Source organism: Tinamus guttatus, unplaced genomic scaffold (genome assembly GCF_059628265.1).
Source record: "Tinamus guttatus ecotype Peru unplaced genomic scaffold, ASM5962826v1 Tinamus_guttatus_pri_ptg000415l, whole genome shotgun sequence".
Taxonomy (NCBI): Eukaryota; Metazoa; Chordata; class Aves; order Tinamiformes; family Tinamidae; genus Tinamus; species Tinamus guttatus.
Genome location: NW_028288949.1, coordinates 12,801 through 31,949, shown reverse-complemented (window position 1 = coordinate 31,949; position 19,149 = coordinate 12,801). Strand labels below are relative to the sequence as shown.

The 19,149-nt window shown below is 44.6% G+C and overlaps 1 pseudogene across 1 annotated transcript in view; it reads left to right on the top strand.

Moving 5' to 3' along the window:
* The window catches only part of LOC104575831 (neurolysin, mitochondrial-like), a 34,481-nt pseudogene extending 15,807 nt beyond the window's left edge, over positions 1-18,674 (top strand). Inside the window, exon 8 of the transcript XR_015913742.1 lies at positions 17,987-18,674. The product of XR_015913742.1 is annotated as a neurolysin, mitochondrial-like (transcript). The remainder of the gene's footprint in view (positions 1-17,986) is intronic.
* Positions 18,675-19,149: the final 475 nt, after the last annotated feature.

Genomic DNA, 19,149 nt, shown 5'->3' with positions numbered 1-19,149 from the left:
CGACGCTGCATTTTACCTAGGGGGCCGCTGACGCGCAGCTGACTCCCGCCCTCACGTGGCTCAGGGACAAGCCAGTGTGGGTGGATCAGTGGCCCCTCCCTGTGGAGAAGCTGCACCACCTTCGCGAACTTGTCGCAGACCAACTACGTCAAGGCCACCTTCGGCCGTCCACCAGCCCGTGGAATATACCTGTGTTTGTCATTAATAAGAAAAGAGGGAAATGGCGATTACTACAAGATCTACGTAAAATTAATGAAGTCATGGAAGATATGGGAGCCTTACAGCCAGGGTTGCCATTCCCAACCATGATTCCAGCAGATTGGCGAATAAAAATAATTGATCTGAAAGACTGTTTTTATATGATCCCGTTGAATCCTGATGACTCGGGCAAATTTGCTTTTTCTATACCAGGAGTAAATGCAGCAGAACCACACCGACGATATCAGTGAACAATGCTGCCGCAGGGCATGAAGAATAGTCCCACCCTATGTCAATGGTTCTTAGTGAAGGTATTGAGCCCTATGTGGATACGGCACAAGACTGCAATTATTTATCACTACATGGATGACATTCTAATTGCTTGCAGCACAGCTACGGAGCTAGAGACTGTTACGAACACACTGATAAAGGAGGTGACTCAAGCGGGCCTAGTGGTTGCCCCTGAAAAGGTGCAAGACGCAGCACCACGGCAATATCTGGGGTGGACGATTACCAATCGAGAAGTCCAGCCTCAGAAATTACGCATATTTCAAAAAAATCAGAAACCTCAATGACTTGCAGAAGGTGCTTGGGGCCATCAATTGGGTCCGCCCCACCATTGGAGTAACAACCAAACAACTCAGTCCATTATTCGAACTGCTAAAAGGAAACCCAGATCCAGCCTCCCGACGAGAATTAACGACAGAAGCGGAGAAGAGTTTGCAAATAGTCAAAGAGGCGTTGCAACATCGACAGGCTCATAGGGTCTGCCCAGAGTTAGGTGTGGACTTAATGATCCTGCAGGGACCTAGACAACCCATTGGCTTGATTGGACAGCAAGAAAACCAATCGACAAAACCTGTAAGAATACTGGAATGGGTGTTCCTGCCACGCTCTGCACCAAGAACCATCGTCACCCATTCAGAAATGCTAGCTCAAGTCATTGGGAAAGGCCGTTTGAGAATTATTCAGCTTACGGGTGCGGAGCCAAGGCAGATTCTTATTCCGTCTACGCTGGAGATATTAAACTGGCTGATGCAGCACAGCCTGGAATTCCAAGCTGCCCTGGCTGACTATCCAGGCAAGCTCGACGCCCGCTTGCCTCGTCACCCGTTTTTTGCCTTGATTAATGTTACGAACTTGATAGAAAAGACGTTGCTCAGTCCAATCCCAATAGCAGATGCCCTGACCGTGTTCATGGATGGGTCGGGATCCACTGGAAAGGCAGTCACAGTCTGGAAAACGACGGATGGAGATTGGAAAGAACACGTGGAAGTAGTGGAAGGATCTCCACAGGTAGTAGAATTAGCTGCAGTAACGTGGGCCTTCGAGAATTTCAAAGAAGAACTGAATGTAGTGTCTGACTCGGCCTACGTAGCAGGGGTGGTGGCTCGAATAGAACAAGCCCGCCTGAAGGAGGTCACGAATCCTCACCTCTTCTCCCTCTTGTGACGATTACAGAGGTCGCTCAAGGAGCGAGTGAAATCGTATTTCATCACCCATATCCGATCGCACACGACACTACCTGGTCCTATGGCAGAAGGAAATCGCATAGCTGATCGATTGACGGCTGCTGCAGTCTTGCTCGACTTAATGAAACAAGCAGAACTGTCACACCAATTCTTCCACCAGAACACTCGCGCATTGAAACGCATGTTTGGACTAACTATGAATCAGGCGTGGGACATCATATCAGCCTGCCGGGACTGCCAAATGCAGCAGATCCTGTCTGTGGTGGGGACAAACCCACGAGGGTGGCAATCTGGCCAGCTGTGGCAGATGGACGTGACACACATACCAGAGATTGGGAGGTTAAAGTATGTCCATGTGTCTGTGGATGCTTTTTCGGGTGTGATAGTCGCTACTGCTCACTGTGGGGAAGGCGTGAAGGATGTAAAGAGACATTTGTTGAGCGCTTTCGCAATGCTTGGGGTGCCAGCTCAGATAAAAACCGATAATGGGCCGGCGTACAGTTCTCGTGCGTTAACAATATTTTTCCAGATATGGGGGATCCGGCATGTAACGGGAATTCCACAGTCCCCCACAGGGCAAGCCATAGTGGAACGTGCTCATGGCTCTCTGAAAATGATGCTAGAAAAACAAAAAAGGGAGAGTGAAGGGTACACCCTCCAGGACCGTTTGAATAAGGCAATGTATGTATTAAATTTTCTAAATCGGGAAGAACACGGGTTGATCCCAATTGAACATAATCATCAGGCAAGGAATGGGCCACAAAGTGAGGGACAGGCGAAAGTAATGTATAAAGACTTACACACGCAAAAATGGGAGGGCCCAGTACCTCTAATAACCTGGGGGCGAGGGTATACTTGTATTCATGGTGCAGGACGAAACCGTTGGGTACCGGCGTGATGGATAAAGCCAGCATTATCAACACTGACGACTGCAGAGAGAGGAGAAGGTCCCGAGAAAGAGTTCCGACAATCATCGGAGGACTAATCCTCTATGGACTTGCTGCAACCAAAGCGATCACTGCAATGCCAGCACCACCTCTTCAATCTTGAGAGAATGTGTGGGTAACCTTGATGCACCTGGGGAACTGAACTCAAATGAATATTTGTAATGGGATGTATAGTGCTAACTGTGATCATAATCCCTTGTATGTATTTGCCATGTCTCATACAATTGATACGTGCCTTAGTTTAAAGAATGATAACGACTGTTTTAAAGAAGAATGCAAATTTAGTCACCACCGTTGAAGAAAAGAAGAAGAACTTGCTGAACTGTTGGGGGGTTTTACAGCGTTGCCAAAACCAACTCCTTGGCTATTGTGCTTTGGGTCCTTAACTATGCCTGGTGCTAGAAAACAAAAAAGGGGGACATGTGGGAAACTGAGAAACCGTGAGAAACTGTGGGAAGCTGTGGGAACGGTGAAAGTTAGGAGTGAGAAACTGTGAAAGTTAGGAATAACAGAGTAGCAGATAGAGAAACCTAAAACACAGGCCGTGCGCACCGATCTCTGGTTGTTTACCTGTTGTCCGTTAGCAGGATTGGACCCAGATAGCAATAGAGTCAAGGAATTGGCTGGAGGCAGAGGGAGGGAGCGCGTGGAGCACGTGGACAGTGTATGCTCACATACTCGGAGAATATATGTTTGGTCTGATGCTCAATAAAATGGCTTCTGGTCCTAAACCTTAAGCTCCTGCTCCTTTCAGTGACTCCCACAGGAAATTGATGGGATGTAACTAAATACCCTTCATTGAGGAAGTCCCTGAAAAGTGGAGGGTGATCGGAAGTGTGTGGAAGGAAATATCAGATATGCTAGCCCTATTTACTTACTCCACCTAGGCATCTGCTTTTAGCTGCTGTTGGAGATAGGATGCTGTTCAGATCAACCTTCTGTTTGATCCAGAGCTACAGAATTTACTGGGAGCTGGAGAAAACAGCTTAAAAAAAAAAAAGAGAGAAATTAAAAAGGTTTATCTATTCATCTTAGGAAAAAACAAAAAAAGGTTATGTGATGTCTTGATTATAGTCTCTAGGTATTGTCATTATATGTTAAAAGGTTCTTTAGTAGGAGAATATCGATTGGAGGCCAAGGCCAGTCGATTCAAAGAGAAAAGGAAACATCATTTTTGGTAGTGAATGAGATTAACTATTGGAACAAACTGCTCAGAAAAATGCTAGACTTGTCAGCTCTTAATGTCTTCTAATCAAGATATGTGAAAGCCTCAGTAGAAAACATGCTTTTACCAGACATAATTTATTAGACTTTTTGTAGAATAGCTTGGTGAAATGAAGTGACCAGTGAAAAGCAGGTCAATTTGATCTCATGGGACTTTTCCCTTTCAAATAAATCTTTTCTTAGGAGGAAAAAAAAAAAAAAAAAAAAAAACAAGTTGCATTTTTCTGCAGGGCAGCGGTGTAGAACTGTCCAACGTAACTCACTGCTGAAGAGTTCTAGCTTTCTAAAGCACTTTCTGAAAGTAAAAGCAAATGTAGAGCTTAAAGGAAATTTTAAGCCTGAGATGGTTTCCTTTCAATGCATAGTTGTGAGACCTACAAACTTTTATAAGGAAGCTGAGCAGAGAAATATTTATCCATATGATAAAGGGTAACTTCATGCTTTGATTTTTTTTTTTTGCAAAGGCAGTGATTTTCTCCATAAAAGGTGGAAAGTGGTAAGTAATACTTCCAAGTTATTATTACAAATAGTCTTTTTAACTAGCCAAGATGAGTTGTGTTTTCTCCATTGAGTTGTCATCTTCTGATTTACAGATATTGTTTAGTCTTTAACAGATGATGACTTTTTGCAGAGCTAATACTTTATGATTTCAGCCATTACCAGGCCAAAAACTGGTCTTCTCCCTCTCCTTTCCTCTCTATTAAAGTGTTGCTGTCTTCAGAAATTCAGTCAACGCATTATCTGAAACATATGCTTTAAGCTTAGGAGACTGCACTTGGCAAGGAATAGAGTAATTTATATTTCTTCCTCTTCTTTTACTAAGCCCTTTAGTTGCTAAAGGCCAACCATGGCCCAACCTCCAAAATAGGTTGCAGCTAAAATTCTGGCAGAAGATCTGAAATACAATCAGTTTTATAAAACCAGATACTGCATGGAACATTAATAAAACCAGGCTGTGCCCAGGTTGGACTGGTGATGATTACCTTTGATGTATCATGTGTTTATCCTTCTGAGCACACAGAAATTAGAAGATGTCAAACTAGGCTCCAGGAGACAGATTTGTTCTCAGCGGAAGGGATGCTATTTCTTGTTGGTGTCCAAAGCTGATAAAGTGATAGCTAATCCTGAACAGGTGAAAAAGTAGCCGTTTTTTTTTTGTTTGTTTTTGTTTTTGTTTTTTTTTTTGTTATTATTATTTGGTGGTCAGTCTGTACCCAGAGCAGGAATTGAGACTGCCTGTTTGAAAAGGAAGGGAGGACAAGTGCCAACTTGGCGAAAGAACCAAACCTCTTCAGGTGCTTAGTTCTGCTGCACAGGTATGACTTACTGTGCTACTGCAGAATGATTTTGCAAATAAATCTATAATGTTTCTTCAGAATATATTGGCACTGAATTTTCTTATAATAGAGACCAATGAGCCTGGGTTAGGAAAGCTGGGGTCCCCTTAGCATGGGCATTATAAACACTGATGCTACTAGTTTCATAGATCTGAGGTGCTGGTGACCCCTGCACAAAGGGAATAAAACATGGGCAGTTTGGGGGAAAAAAAAATGTCCCTGGCATGGAAAGATATAATATCTGTTTCAAATACATTTCACAAGGACACAATGATTAGGTTACATTATGAAACACAGGGCAGAAAGTACATTTTGTTGTTAATTATACATGCACAGTCCATTGAGAGCATGAAAGAAATAATGAGATATTATCTGGATAATCTTTTCTACAACACTGATTTATGTACAACAACCTAGTGTAGCCCACAATCTATTTGTGCTTTAGATCTGAGATCTAGCAAAACTGTTCAGTGAGTTCCCTTGCAGCTTGTTCCCTCGGCACTGGGTCAGGTAGCTCCCTCCTGCCACCCTATCTGTTGCCAGGAAATGTGTTACTGAGGGCACAGGAGGGACAAGCTGCTTGATCTCCGCTCTGCAGGCTTGTTTTGCTGCAGCCTGAGCTGTTGAGCAGCGGTGACTCACAGAATCCCAGAATGGTTGAGGTTGGAAGGGGCCTCTAGAGATCATCTAGTCCAACCCCCTGCTCTAGCAGGGACACTCTGGGCTGCCCAGCTTCAGCCCTGGGGCTGTGGCCTGGTGGGAGCACAGTTATTTGGGAGAAGGGACTCATTTGCAGCTGAGCCCACTCCAAGAACTGTGGGAGCATTTCAAGGGGTATCAGAGACTTTCAGGTATATAATTGCAGCAAGTCCTAACTGAAGATGTGTGAAGTATGTGTTTTCGGAGGTACATAGTCTGGATAAGTGTGGATGTATCTTCCTGAGAAGAGCAAAAAGTACATTTTGAGTGTACTCAAAACAGCAAAAGTCACTCTGACAGATTTTAGTTCTTTACTCTAAAACATAGGTACTAAATATTTTATTATTATTATTAAAATAAAATAATAGCATGCTTTGATTTCAGAAGCATCCAAAATAATTCTCTGCTAGAATTTTCCTTGTTTCCTCAAAACCAGCTTGGGAAATATACCTGGCATGGAGAATTTCAGATCAAACAGTTACAGTTTGGCAAATTTAAAAGCAATTGAACACAGGTTATTTTAATAGGAAGCATTAGGCACCTAAATTGCAGGCAAGTCTACAAGCCGAACCTGTATTTTACTACATGTACATGTGCTACATGTACAATAGTTCTTAAGAGCAAGTGGGGAAAGAGTTTCTTGGTATGGTTTGTCAGTCAGAGTTAGTATCAGTTAAAATGTTTTAACATTTTTAATTTTGACATATTTTTAATTGAGGCTCTATATTTCAACTCAACAAAATGATTTTTATGGCACTTTTATTTCAACGAATTGTTTTGTTTTGAATTTAGTCAGCTGTAAGATCTGTTGAAAAATTCTCTAATTCTTTTGAGTGGATTTTTTTGATCTGTGGAGAAAAATATTAAAATTTTAATGCTTATTCCTTTTCATAAAAAGAAAATGACCATAAAAGCAATGCTCAGAGTTAGTGTTAAAGTTTAACTAAATATGAATCAGATGTGTTTTCAGGAGGCTATTGTATGGGATGAACTCCACCTGAAATTTACTGACCTAGCTCTGCTGAAAGGTAGTGCAGCTCTGTTACCTGAGCCAGGTAGGCAGAATAAAAACAAGCACTGATTTTTGCATTAGGTAAATAACTGTCTTTGGCAGCAAGAGGGTCACAGCTGATACAGAGATTGCTTCTATGGTCATGGTGTATTTTGTAGGCCAGAATTGACAGAATATTTGACAGAATGTAGGGTAATCAAATATTTAAGTATCTGCTAAGGTAAGTTAGTGGTCAACTTTAAAAAGAGAATATACTGTGTTTTGTGTAAGGGCTAGATTTACTTTAGCAATGATATTATTTAACTAATATGTGTTAGTACTGTTTCCAGGTTCTATGAATGGTTCTGTAAAATGGAAACCTATAAGATCTTTCAGTAGTGTTTTTCAGTTAAGGAAACTTAGCAAGACAGTTCATTCAATCTCGAGCATAGAATTGTTTGAAATAAGAAGCCTAAACTGTCTCCTAGAGACTGACTCATAAAGGCAGAGTGGACAATTACTGGTGAGAGCAACTACTGACCAGGCTGCTGCTGCATGCAATCTATATGGTTGGTATCCATGTGGCTCCTTGTTGAAACTAAAAGCAGGGCGACACTTGAGTGGGTAGTAATTATAGGAGTAAGCAGTAAGATGACTGTAATCTGCAGCCCCAGAAGTGATATAGTTAATCCTTCCTTGATAGTAAAATCTGATTGACTGAGTGTGATTTTATGACTGCAGCATGATGTTTAGCTTTTAAAAGTAGAAACATGGAAAGATGCCACCAGTAGTATGAACTACAGTAAATAAATAGATACTAGATATTAGTGACAAAACTTTGTGTGTTTATGAACAGGGTATAAATATGAGACTGAGGCTAAAAGTATTTATTGCTGTGGGCGAGCAGAGGAAGGGAATGCTGCTTTATTAATACACTTGTTTCCAGATATATAATAAGATCTTTAATCTTATTTATCCTGGTGTAATGTAATATATCAGACAACCTTCTCCAGTTGTTCCAAGGGCACTGAGTCATAACAGGTCTGTGTTGTCCAGTGTGATTGAATGAGGGTAGAAATAGTTCCATTCCTGCTGCCAATAATCTTGCTAAGATTTTATTGATGGAACTTGTGGTACTGAATAAGAAGGATGTGCCAAGTGGTCTACTGCAGGGAGGCAAGTATCCTCACTGAATTACTTTACAGAATGGTTTCTGAGTCGGTCACAGCAAATTAAAAACCAATTCATTCTGAAATCTGTGATCTCTCCTTGTTTGGACTTCCTTAGTAAGTCTGTAACTCCCTTTGTGTACAGCATATTTATTTGATAGACAGTTGCATACTTTGGCTTCTGAAATCTGAAGAAATGTAAAAACAAATTCAAACAGTCACGAAAACAAAAACAAGGTCTTTGTATCCTTCACCCGGTTAACTTAATCTTGAATTTTCAAGTACCCTTATACTATAAACCAATGATATAATAGTTTTCTAGCACTGCATGATAAAGAGATTTATAGTTTAACAGTGTCTTTAAAAATCAAGCTTAGGTTAGCTTGTCATTTGGGACTGTGTTTTAGTATCGCCAGTGTTATTGCTATATAGATTATTTACACTCACTTCAGACAAACACCTAAGATCATTAAAAACTACTTTTCTGTATTGCATTAGTTATTTCAGAAACATCACTGAAAGTGTGATTCTATCATGCTTCAGAAGTGTGGAGATATTAATGAGAAACAATTAGGGAAGTTTGCTATTAGCTGCTCACAATACAAGTAGTATTACTTAATTATGCTGACATGAGTGTTTATAAGAGATGAGCACTGCCTCAGAGGTTTGCCAGTTATCTCTGACAAAACAGCTCATTTTTTCTGTGTAAGCAACAATAGTAGCCTTTTAGTTTGTCACACCATGTGTATATATGTGTTGAAGAATAAGCTAGGTGTAACTTATGCAGAGTTTTTTCTGTTATGTTGGTTAAACTGAACAGTGCTTTGCTGGGATAGCAGAAGTACTGGAGATATGATCCTTCTGTTTAAGTCAGTGAGAATTTCATTCAGAAGTAGAAGCTGGATAAGGCCTTTTTAAAAAAAAAAAAAAAAAACACTTTTTTGGTAAGTGGCTTTCTATCCCATAGTTCAGAAAGCAGCTCATAAAGATACTGCATATCAGCAGAGATTTATAATATAGACTTCAATAATATGCAAGCCAGACATGCAAATCTGAAAATTTTTGCAAATCTGCATGAGAAGATTAAGTTGTGAACCTTAAGATTTGTCATGCCTCAGATCACCAGCCCAATTTCACATGCAGGCTGTTGCCCTGAACAGGGTGCAATGCAGACACCCCTGCTGGTTCCAGTGTCCTAAACAACATGATTAGTGGCAACTTAGGAAATCCTGCAGCACTCTTCCATGAGGACAGCCCTGATACAGGCGACGATCCCATAGGGAAAAGAAGAAAGGAGGTGGTTATGTAATTGAAGACTATGTCATAAAGCATATGCACCAGTGGATGTAATTATGGTTGAATGTAATTATGCACCTCCTAACCTTGTGTACCTTAATTATAGCACCTCCTAGCTCTTTGAGTGCTTGCCTTGGAACTCAGTCCCGTGTAACTCTGCTGGCCTACAAAATACACCACCGTGGAAGCAATCTCTGTATTAGCTGTGACCCTCTTGCTGCCAAAGACAGTTATTTGCCAAATGCAAAAATCAGTGCTTGTTTTTATATGTGTTTAACTTATTAAAATGAGTGATGTTATTGAAGAAATTTGGCAATAGACTTTGAAGAAAGTAAGCTATTGCCAAGCACTTTGACTGTCCTATCTTTCTGGGAAAGAAGTGTTAAAGAGGGCTCAGAGTATCACAGAACCCATGCATGGCAGTTCCTTCCAGCACCTTCTGCTTGGAGAGCTTCACTGCTCTTGCACTACCTACCTTTGTGGGACAAAAAGCCTCAGCCTTCTCTGAAACTAGTCATGGTAAAAGGTGTATGTCTCAGGGGTGCAAACATTTCAAGGGGTCCCCATTGGGAGGAGGCTGCCCAGCCTGCGAGCTGTGTCATCAGCATGAGAGCAGCGATCAGCCATGCTGATGTGCTAACCTGCATGGAAGAGCTGAGCTGAACCCGCACGCTCCTTTAAAAACACTCAGCAACGATAGATGGGGAGACAGACTATGACGAATGCATCTGGATGATATAATCTTTCCTTTCAACTGTATTTCTACATAATAACAACGAGTAATACAAACCCTTTGGATTTCAGTGCCACTCAAAGAAATTCCTGCACTAAGTAACAGAAGCAATGCTCAAGCTTCCTTAGAAGCTCTCATCCTGGTGAATCCTGAAAATATGGATGCGTGAGAAACAACAGTATACCAACATGTAAAGTATACTTTAGCTTAAAGTAAAAAAAAAAAAAAATGTCTGGTAAAATGAAAAGCCACCTACTGCTGGTGAGCCTTGTTACCTGTTGATGGGGGCAGGTATAAGGCAGCTTTATTTGCTCTGCAGTGCAGTGGCTGGGCTGTGTAACAGCACTCAAGTAGCAGGACACTCCACAGGGACCAGCCAGGAGGGCATTTACGTGGTAGCAAGTAGGACTGTTCACTTACCCAAGATATCTCCAGGAAAACAGTGTAGTTTCACATGGCTCTGCCTCGAGCTCAGCTCTGCCATCTCACCCTGCACACATTGCTAAACTCTCATGATGCTCTGAAAGAGTGGGTGACATGGGAAATTATCATCTATGGGTTCTTCATTGCATGTTTCGGTCTGTGTTTAGAGACTGTTAAAGTCCCTAGAAAATGAAGACCTACTAAACTATGCCTAATATCTTGTCCTGATTTTCTGAAATGCTTCTCCTTTCTGCTGGCTAACTATAGCGCTTACCTTTCAGGCTGTATCCTGTCCTTCGTTAATGTTTTTTAAAGCGTTAATGATTACGAGGACAAATGCTTTGCTGGTCACCAAAGGTGAGTGCCACGTCCAATCTGAATGCAAGCAGGTGACTGTGCTTTTAGCGATTAAGTGTGAAATAATGTGTCAGAAATTAAAATTTCCTTTCAAATCCTGAATAGGTAAAGGAGAGGTTGCCAGGAAATGTGAGGGACCTTTGATAGCTTTTGGAATGCTGCAGAAAGTGATGGACATCCAAATGTGCTAACTGATGCACTGCCTTCCTGGATTCAAGATTCCTCTTGTGCAGTGACTGTGTAGTGCCACTCAGCCTGGGATTTCATAATCTCAGTCCCTGGAGAGAGGAAGACTTGCCCTGGGTAGAGGAAGATTGGGAAGATTGGGAAGATTGTTCCACGGCCCACCTCACCTCCACCGGTGACCACGTTCAACAGGTACGAGGCCCTGGAACATGTGAATCAGATAGAGGAGGCCTTGAACCAAGGCCCGTCTAAGGGGATCTCTACAGAGGGGCAGTCTAATCCATGCAGCAAGGCTGCTCCCCCTAAAGTGAAAAGGAGCACCCGGAAGAAGCGGCGGGTGATCGTCGTGAGTGACTCCACGCTGCAGGGCACGGAGGCACCGATATGTAGACCGGACCCCTCATCCAGAGAGGTCTGCTGCTTGCCTGGGGCCAAAATAAAGGATGTCACAGAAAGGCTCCCAAGAATTGTTCATGAGTCTGACTATTATCCTCTACTATTATTTCATGTGGGTGCTAATGATGCCATGGGGAAAATGAGGGGGGGACGTTGCATGGGGACGTCAAGCAAGACTTCAGAGCCCTAGGGATGGCCATCAAAGGTACAGGTGCCCAGGTGGCGTTCTCCTCCATTCTGCCAACGAGGGGAATGGACTCAAGGAGGAGAAGGCGGATATGGCAGCTTAACAACTGGCTGCGCCGCTGGGCCTGGCAACAGGGTTTTGGCTTCTATGACCATGGGTCTCTGTTTGATGACCAACAGCTAGTGGGGAATGATGGGACTCATCTTAGCAAGAGGGGCACACGTCTCTTTGCAAAAAGGCTGGCCAACCTGGTTAGGAGGGCTTTAAACTAGGCAAGAAGGGGGAAGGGGAGTGGCACACTGACACGGCAAGCAGTACCGCACAGCCCAGGTCAGATGGCGTCCAGCGGGAGTATGGTAGTGGGGAAGTGAGGATAGGAAATGATCCCGGAGTGTCCTCTTTCACCCCTCCTGGGAAACCTGTGGCCTCTGTTGCTTCCCTGAAATGCCTGTATACCAATGCGCGAAGCATGGGGAATAGGCAGGATGAACTGGAGATCTGTGTGCGGTCCCAGCGTCATGATCTCATCGGAATCACAGAGACGTGGTGGGATAGCTCGCACGACTGGAGCGCTGCCATGGAAGGCTATGTGCTCTTTAGGAAGGACAGGCTGGGAAGGCGAGGTGGTGGAGTTGCTCTTTATGTGAGAGAGCAACTGGAATGCATGGAGCTCGACCTGGGAGTCGAGGATGAGCGAGTTGAGAGCTTGTGGGTAAGGATTAGAGGGCAGGCTAATGTGGGAGACACTGTGGTGGGTGTCTGCTACAGGCCACCTGACCAAGACGAGGAGGTTGATGAGGCCTTCTATAGGCAGCTGGATGTTGCCTCCTGGTCACAGGCCCTGGTTCTCATGGGGGACTTCAACTACCCCGACATCAACTGAGAGGACAACACAGCCAGGCATAAGCAGTCCTGGAGGTTCCTGCAGAGCGTCGACGATAACTTTTTGACGCAGGTTGTGGAGGAGCCGACGAGGAGAGGTGGGCTACTGGACCTCGTGCTATCAAATAGGGAGGGCCTAGTAGGAGATGTTAAGGTGGGGGGTAGCCTCGGCTGCAGTGACCATGAGTTGGTGGAGTTCAGGATTCAACGAGGAGGAGGCAGGGCTGTAAGTAGCCTTGCGACGATGGACTTCAGGAGGGCCAACTTTAGCCTCTTCAGAGACCTCCTCGGTAGAATCCCATGGGCTAGTGCTCTAGAAGGAAGGGGGGCCCAAGAGAGCTGGTTAGTTTTCAAGCGGCACTTCCTCCACGTCCAGCAGCAGTGCATCCCTGTGTGTAGGAAGGGAGGCAGAGGGGGCAGGCGACCTGCGTGGATGAGCCGGGAGCTTGTGGCAATGCTCAAGCAGAAGGCAGCGGTATACAGAATGTGGAAAAAAGGACAGGCCCCCTGGGAGAAATACAGGAACGTAGTCAGGGAGTGCAGAGATGCGACAAGGAAAGCTAAGGCACGTCTGGAAGGCAAGCTGGCAAGGGACGTTAAAAATAACAAAAAAAAAATTCTTCAAATACATTAACAGCAAAAGGAAGATCAGGGAAAACGTGGGTCCGCTGGAGGACGGGATGGGCACCTTGGTTACAAATAACACAGAAAAAGCAGAGTTGCTCAATGCCTTCTTTGCTTCGGTGTTTACCAAGGGCAGCCCTTTAGAGCCCCAGGCCGTAGGGACAAGAGAAGACGCCTGGAGAGAGGAAGACTTGCCCTGGGTAGAGGAAGATTGGGTCAGAGAGCACCTAAGGAAACTCGATACCCACAAATCCATGGGCCCTGATGGGATGCACCCCAGAGTGCTGCGGGAGCTGGTAGATGCCATAGCTAAGCCGCTCTCCATCATCTTTGAAAGATCCTGGAGAATGGGGGAGGTGCCGGAAGACTGGAAGAAGGCCAATGTCACGCCAGTCTTCAAAAAAGGCAAGAAGGAGGACCCAGGCAACTACAGGCCAGTCAGCCTCACCTCCGTCCCCGGAAAAGTGATGGAACGGCTCATACTGGCCGTTGTCTCCAGGCACATGGAGGACAAGAAGGTGCTCAAGAGTAGTCAGCATGGATTCACCAAGGGGAAATCTTGCCTGACTAACCTGATAGCCTTCTATGATGAAATGACCGGCTGGATAGACGAGGGGAGAGCAGTGGATGTCGTCTATCTCGACTTCACCAAGGCTTTTGACACCGTCCCTCACAACATCCTCCTGGGCAAGCTCCGGAAGTGTGGGATAGATGAGTGGACAGTGAGATGGATTAGGAACTGGCTGGATGGCAGGGCCCAGAGAGTGGTGATCTGCAGTGCAGAGTCTAGTTGGAGGCCTGTGGCTAGTGGGGTCCCCCAGGGGTCAGTCCTTGGTCCAGTCCTGTTCAATTTATTCATCAATGACCTGGATGAAGGCACAGAGTGCTCCCTCAGCAAGTTTGCTGATGACACGAAACTGGGAGGAGTAGCCGATACCCCAGAGGGCTGTGCTGCCATCCAGAGGGACCTGGACAGACTGGACAACTGGGCGGTGAAAAACCTCATGCAATTCAACAAGGCCAAGTGCAAGGTCCTGCACCTGGGGAGGAATAACCCCAGACACCAGTACAGGCTGGGGACCGACCTTGTGGAGAGCAGCTCTGCAGAGAAAGACCTGGGTGTCATGGTGGATGATAAGTTGACCATGAGGCAGCAGTGTGCCCTCGTGGCCAAGAAGGCCAATGGAATCCTGGGCTGCATTAAGAAGAGCATCTCTAGCAGGTCGAGGGAGGTGATCCTGCCCCTATACTCAGCCCTGGTGAGGCCGCATCTGGAGTATTGTGTCCAGTTCTGGGCTCCACAGTACAAGAGGGATGTGGAGCTGCTGGAGAGAGTCCAGCGCAGGGCTACGAGGATGATCAGGGGCCTGGAACATCTGCCCTATGAGGAGAGGCTGAGGGAGCTGGGCCTGTTCAGCCTGGAGAAGAGAAGGCTGAGAGGGGATCTAATCAGTGTATATAAATACCTCAAGGGAGGGAGTGCAGAGGACGGGGATGGTCTCTTTTCAGTGGTGGCCACTGATAGGACTAGAGGAAATGGCCGGAAACTGAAACATCAAAAATTCCATAGGAACTTAAGGAAAAATTTCTTAACAGTGAAGGTGACAGAGCACTGGAACAGGCTGCCCAGAGAGGTTGTCTCCTTCTCTGGAGATCTTCAAAACCCGCTTGGATGCAGTCCTGTGCCACGTGCTCTAGGTGTCCCTGCGTATGCAGGGGGGTTGGACTAGATGATCTCTAGAGGTCCCTTCCAACCCTAAGCATTCTATGATTCTATGATTCTATGATTCTATGCCCTGTTCTCAGGGGATGGTTTTTGTCACGGAACAAGTGGTGGTGGGGGTGAGTGACACAATGCACTTCACTCATGGGAAAGAAATAGGAATAGGTTTTATTGGTAATGACAATGGTTTCACGAGATTCTATGGCAAGGTCACTTATTAGTTACTGCATGGAGGTTCAAGATACACACAGAATTATCAAGGACACCTTCCCGTTGGGTCACGAGGTTCAGACTGGACCCCCTTGCTTTCCAAACTCCTTCTGAGAGGAGTCTGGGTGCAGCTGAATCCAGTCCTAGTCCCAGACCTGGTGAACAGTTTATGTCTAAGGGATTTGTGCACAGTTACAAAGTAAGTGTGCGGAAAATCTCGCTGTCAAGAACTGAATGTCCAAAAGGAGACAGAGGAGTCCTAAAACTTTATTCGAATAAAGGGAGAGTCCACCGGGCATATCCCTGTGGGGTCTCTCAAATTGCTGGGGGACGCAGCCCCCCTTTTATCCTAGTTTCCCGACCGAGGGACGCCCTCTCCTTTTCCCCATTGGCCAAGGTACTCAGAAGTTACAGCCTTCCCGGCCCGCCTACACCGAACTCCGGCCTCCCGTCATCTGTTCCCACCTGAGCTCACCAACTCCTTTGTCCCCCTTGCTGAAGAATGTGGGGGAATTGCCCTATTTCCCTCCTTTGTAAAGGCCCCATCTCCTTGCAGATGGCTCTTTTTTTCCCACTTGGCTCATGGCTCCACTCAGTCTCCCCTCCCTTTGTCCTGCTCTTCAGCCAAACTGTGGAGAAACCCCCTTATTGATGAATACAGAAACTTGAGCATTCCGCTCATAAGGTTTACAAATTCAAAAAGAGAAAGGTGCGCTATAGTCACTTACCACGAATCTGTAGTGGGAAGGATCTCTTAACCTCGAGGAGTATCCTTGAGAGGCGTCCCTGCTCAAGGGGAGATCCTGGCGTGCAGCCCACTGCCATGCAAGGTGAGCTCAATGGGCTCTTGGGCTGTCCCCGTATTTATGGGATAAGATGATTGACTGATATTCATGCTTTCAATTCAGAAATGACTGTTAGCTGGTGTACTCACAGTTAGCCTTATCTCCCCATCAGGATAGGGCCATCAGGACTGTTATTGATGGTTAATGTCTGGGTGGGGGAAGAAATCCGGGAGGCAACTACCAGGATCAGATAATGTGGTAGTTAACACCTGAACAGGGCTACGTGTGAGAAGTCAGGATGAGCTGGGGAAGGAGCATATCTGTCACAGTTATTCTGTAGAGCTGGGCTGCCATCCGGCACCCTTGGCTTGGTGAAATATCGCCACGTGGCCGAACACTGCAGTCTGGTAGTGTATGTAGAGGGAGACAGGGGCTTAAGGCTTCTACCGTCTCCTTGCCCTCCTTACCCTTTCTGTTACTTTATAAATGTCTTTATACGCTGGGTCAAAGAGCCATCATGTTACTCCTGTTCTACCTGTGTAGTTGCACATTACCTACAGACTGCTCTGCCAGACCAGGCATGTCTGTCTGACAGATGTTCCACCTCTGCAGGATCCAGAATAAAGCAGAGGAGGCTTCTCCCTCCTTCGACTCTGTGATAGTGCTTTAAAGAAGTTTTCTGGAAAGAGAAGCATGGGACAATTGATTCTTTAAATCTCTGCAATTGCAAAAACAAAAAGGTTCCTCTGTATCGGAGCAGTGCAGTTCCTGAAAACTCAGAAAGTTCCCTGCAGCTGGAAAACAAGCAGCCTAAATAAGAGTTTAAAGATGGCTGTCACCCAAATTTCCATCACAGAAATTCAGCAGAGCTTTTGGACCCAGAGTCTATGGCAAGCCAGGGATAGCGTGCTTAAAAATGACTGCAGTAAGAAATAGCGGGGTTAAAGATGTTTATAATAACTGGGTTTTATACAGGAAAAACAGTGATGTCAAGCTGAAAACCTGAAGAGAAAGCTGTTTTGAGTATACAGTAATATATGTATTTTATAATCTTATAATCATATCATATATGATATGTTGGATTTCAGTGGTATTCTGCAAGCAGGCAACCAATTATGCCTGAAGATATGGAATCTAACCAAACAAGCTTGTAGACTATTGGGTCAGGGAAATGGATGCTAGATTTGCTTTGTCTGACACTTGAAATTATTTATGTGAAGAATATTTAATAATCTGACTTAATTCTAAATCTCTGGATATGAAAACCGAGCTCATTAAACTGGAGTAAAGACAAGACTGTAGAAAAATTGTGATGAAGCAGGAGGGAGTGGAAAATAATGCGAAAAGCAAATAAGGATTTGTTTTGCTGATGAGGAAAGGCTTATAGGGTTAAGGGGATGGGAGAAGGTAGGACTATTCTTGACATATGGTACAGATGGTTTGGATCAGGACTTCAGAGAACAATTTCCTTATATTGACAGTAATGTTTAAGTTCACTTTGCAGAAACAAACCAATAAATGCTTTTAAGACTAATCATAAATGAGTGAGATATTGTTCTGACCCCCCTATGGGTGGTAGCTGACTGAAATAAAATTCCCATGTTTGTATTTGTCTGCATTTGTAACTTCAGGAATGAGGCCCTGGAGCGGTATTGTGCTGATGGCAAAAACATTCACGTGAGCTGCTTCTGCCCTTGAGTTCATCCTTGTAGAACTGTGTTTATTTCCTTCTTGCCTCCTTGGATGTGTGGCTTTTTATGCCTTTTAGAGGAAGCTGTGCAACCACCTGTTCTTTTTGGCAGGGTAAATTGGCAAAATATTTTTCTTCGTGTACCTGAGGTGGCTTACATAGAAGAAAATAGAAAAACATGGCCATGTTGTGCCCTTATCCACCTCTGAGCAATTAAGTGCAGCATTAAGGGCTTTTTGCAAGCTGGGTAGAGTGCCAGACTCCATGCGAGGGCTGTGGCAGGCTTGGGAGTTTTGAATGGCAGAAGAAAAAGTGAATGATTGTATTTTTGCAGTTCTGCTGATAAATTATTATCATAATGGTTAGATGTTGTGAACCTGCACACACAGAAACTTACCCGGTCTATCAAGCTGAGCTGCCTTTTTGTTTGATTTATCTCTTCTTGCTGCTTTTCTAGTTGTATGCAATTTGCGGTTTGTCTGTGGCCTTCAGAAGTGAGGAGGGGAGCAGCACAGCAACTTTGATGTCAGCCAGCAATTCTGCATGACTTGTTCCTCTGATGTTCCAAAAACTAAAGATGCTGCTATTCCTGTCCCCCGAGGTCAGTCACACTCTGCTGGTCCCATCACTGTGGCCACCAGACAACACCACTGACAGAAGCTATGGCTGGACTTGATTTGCTGCTGTAGCTTAACCCCATGCTGGGGAACTGAGCTGTTTCTGTCAGTCACGTTTCCTGCAGTGTTTCATCGGATATTGGCACATGACCAAGAGGAGTTCAACAGCTTTGACAGGTTAGCTGTTATACTACAGTTTTTATTATTTGTGTTACAATGATATATTGAGTTCTGCTGTGCTCCAAATACTAAATAAGGGAGGTTCCCTGGCCCAGATGGTGTGCAATGCAGAATTGCAGGGATTACTGTTTTCATCTGTTGCAAATGGTCTGTGGCAGATTGGGATGCAGAATTCAGAGCTTCTAAATCCCAGATCAGTGAATTAACAAGATTATCCTTTCACTCTGAAACAAGATTGAGAGATTTTGATAACAGCAGGCCACCCAAAAACTAAGTTAGACTAAACTGCCTGAAACAATGAAGCATTTGGATTTTAAACCATGCTTCTGCTTAGTAAAGAAAAAAAAAACAACCACCACCAACAAAAAAAAAAACACCTCTGATGGTAAAGTGTAGAGGTGTTTCTGTTTGAAAAGGCCACATGGATTGTGCAGATACAATCACATCTCAGTTGTGAGGCTGTTTGAAAATTATATTACTGATGTCTTTATTTTTAATAGCTCACATGACATTATGAATACCTTCATAGTTAAAATAACATGTTCCATGAAAGAGCAGAGGTCCTGATACTTAAATATGCAGTGCTGCCATGTTGCAGATAGTTAGGGTCCGGCGGCCGGAAGATATCGCGCTGTACGGAAAGATAGGGCCCCTAATAGCCAATAGTGTTAGTTTATGATGTAAGCAGACGGATGTGACGTTGTAAACCTTAGCTATATAACACCTTGTTACCCATCAATAAACGCCATTTGCCGTCCACCACATTGGTGTCAGCGAGCTGATGGCCCGAGTGGCTTGGGGGTGGTCGCCGTGCCGTTTGAAC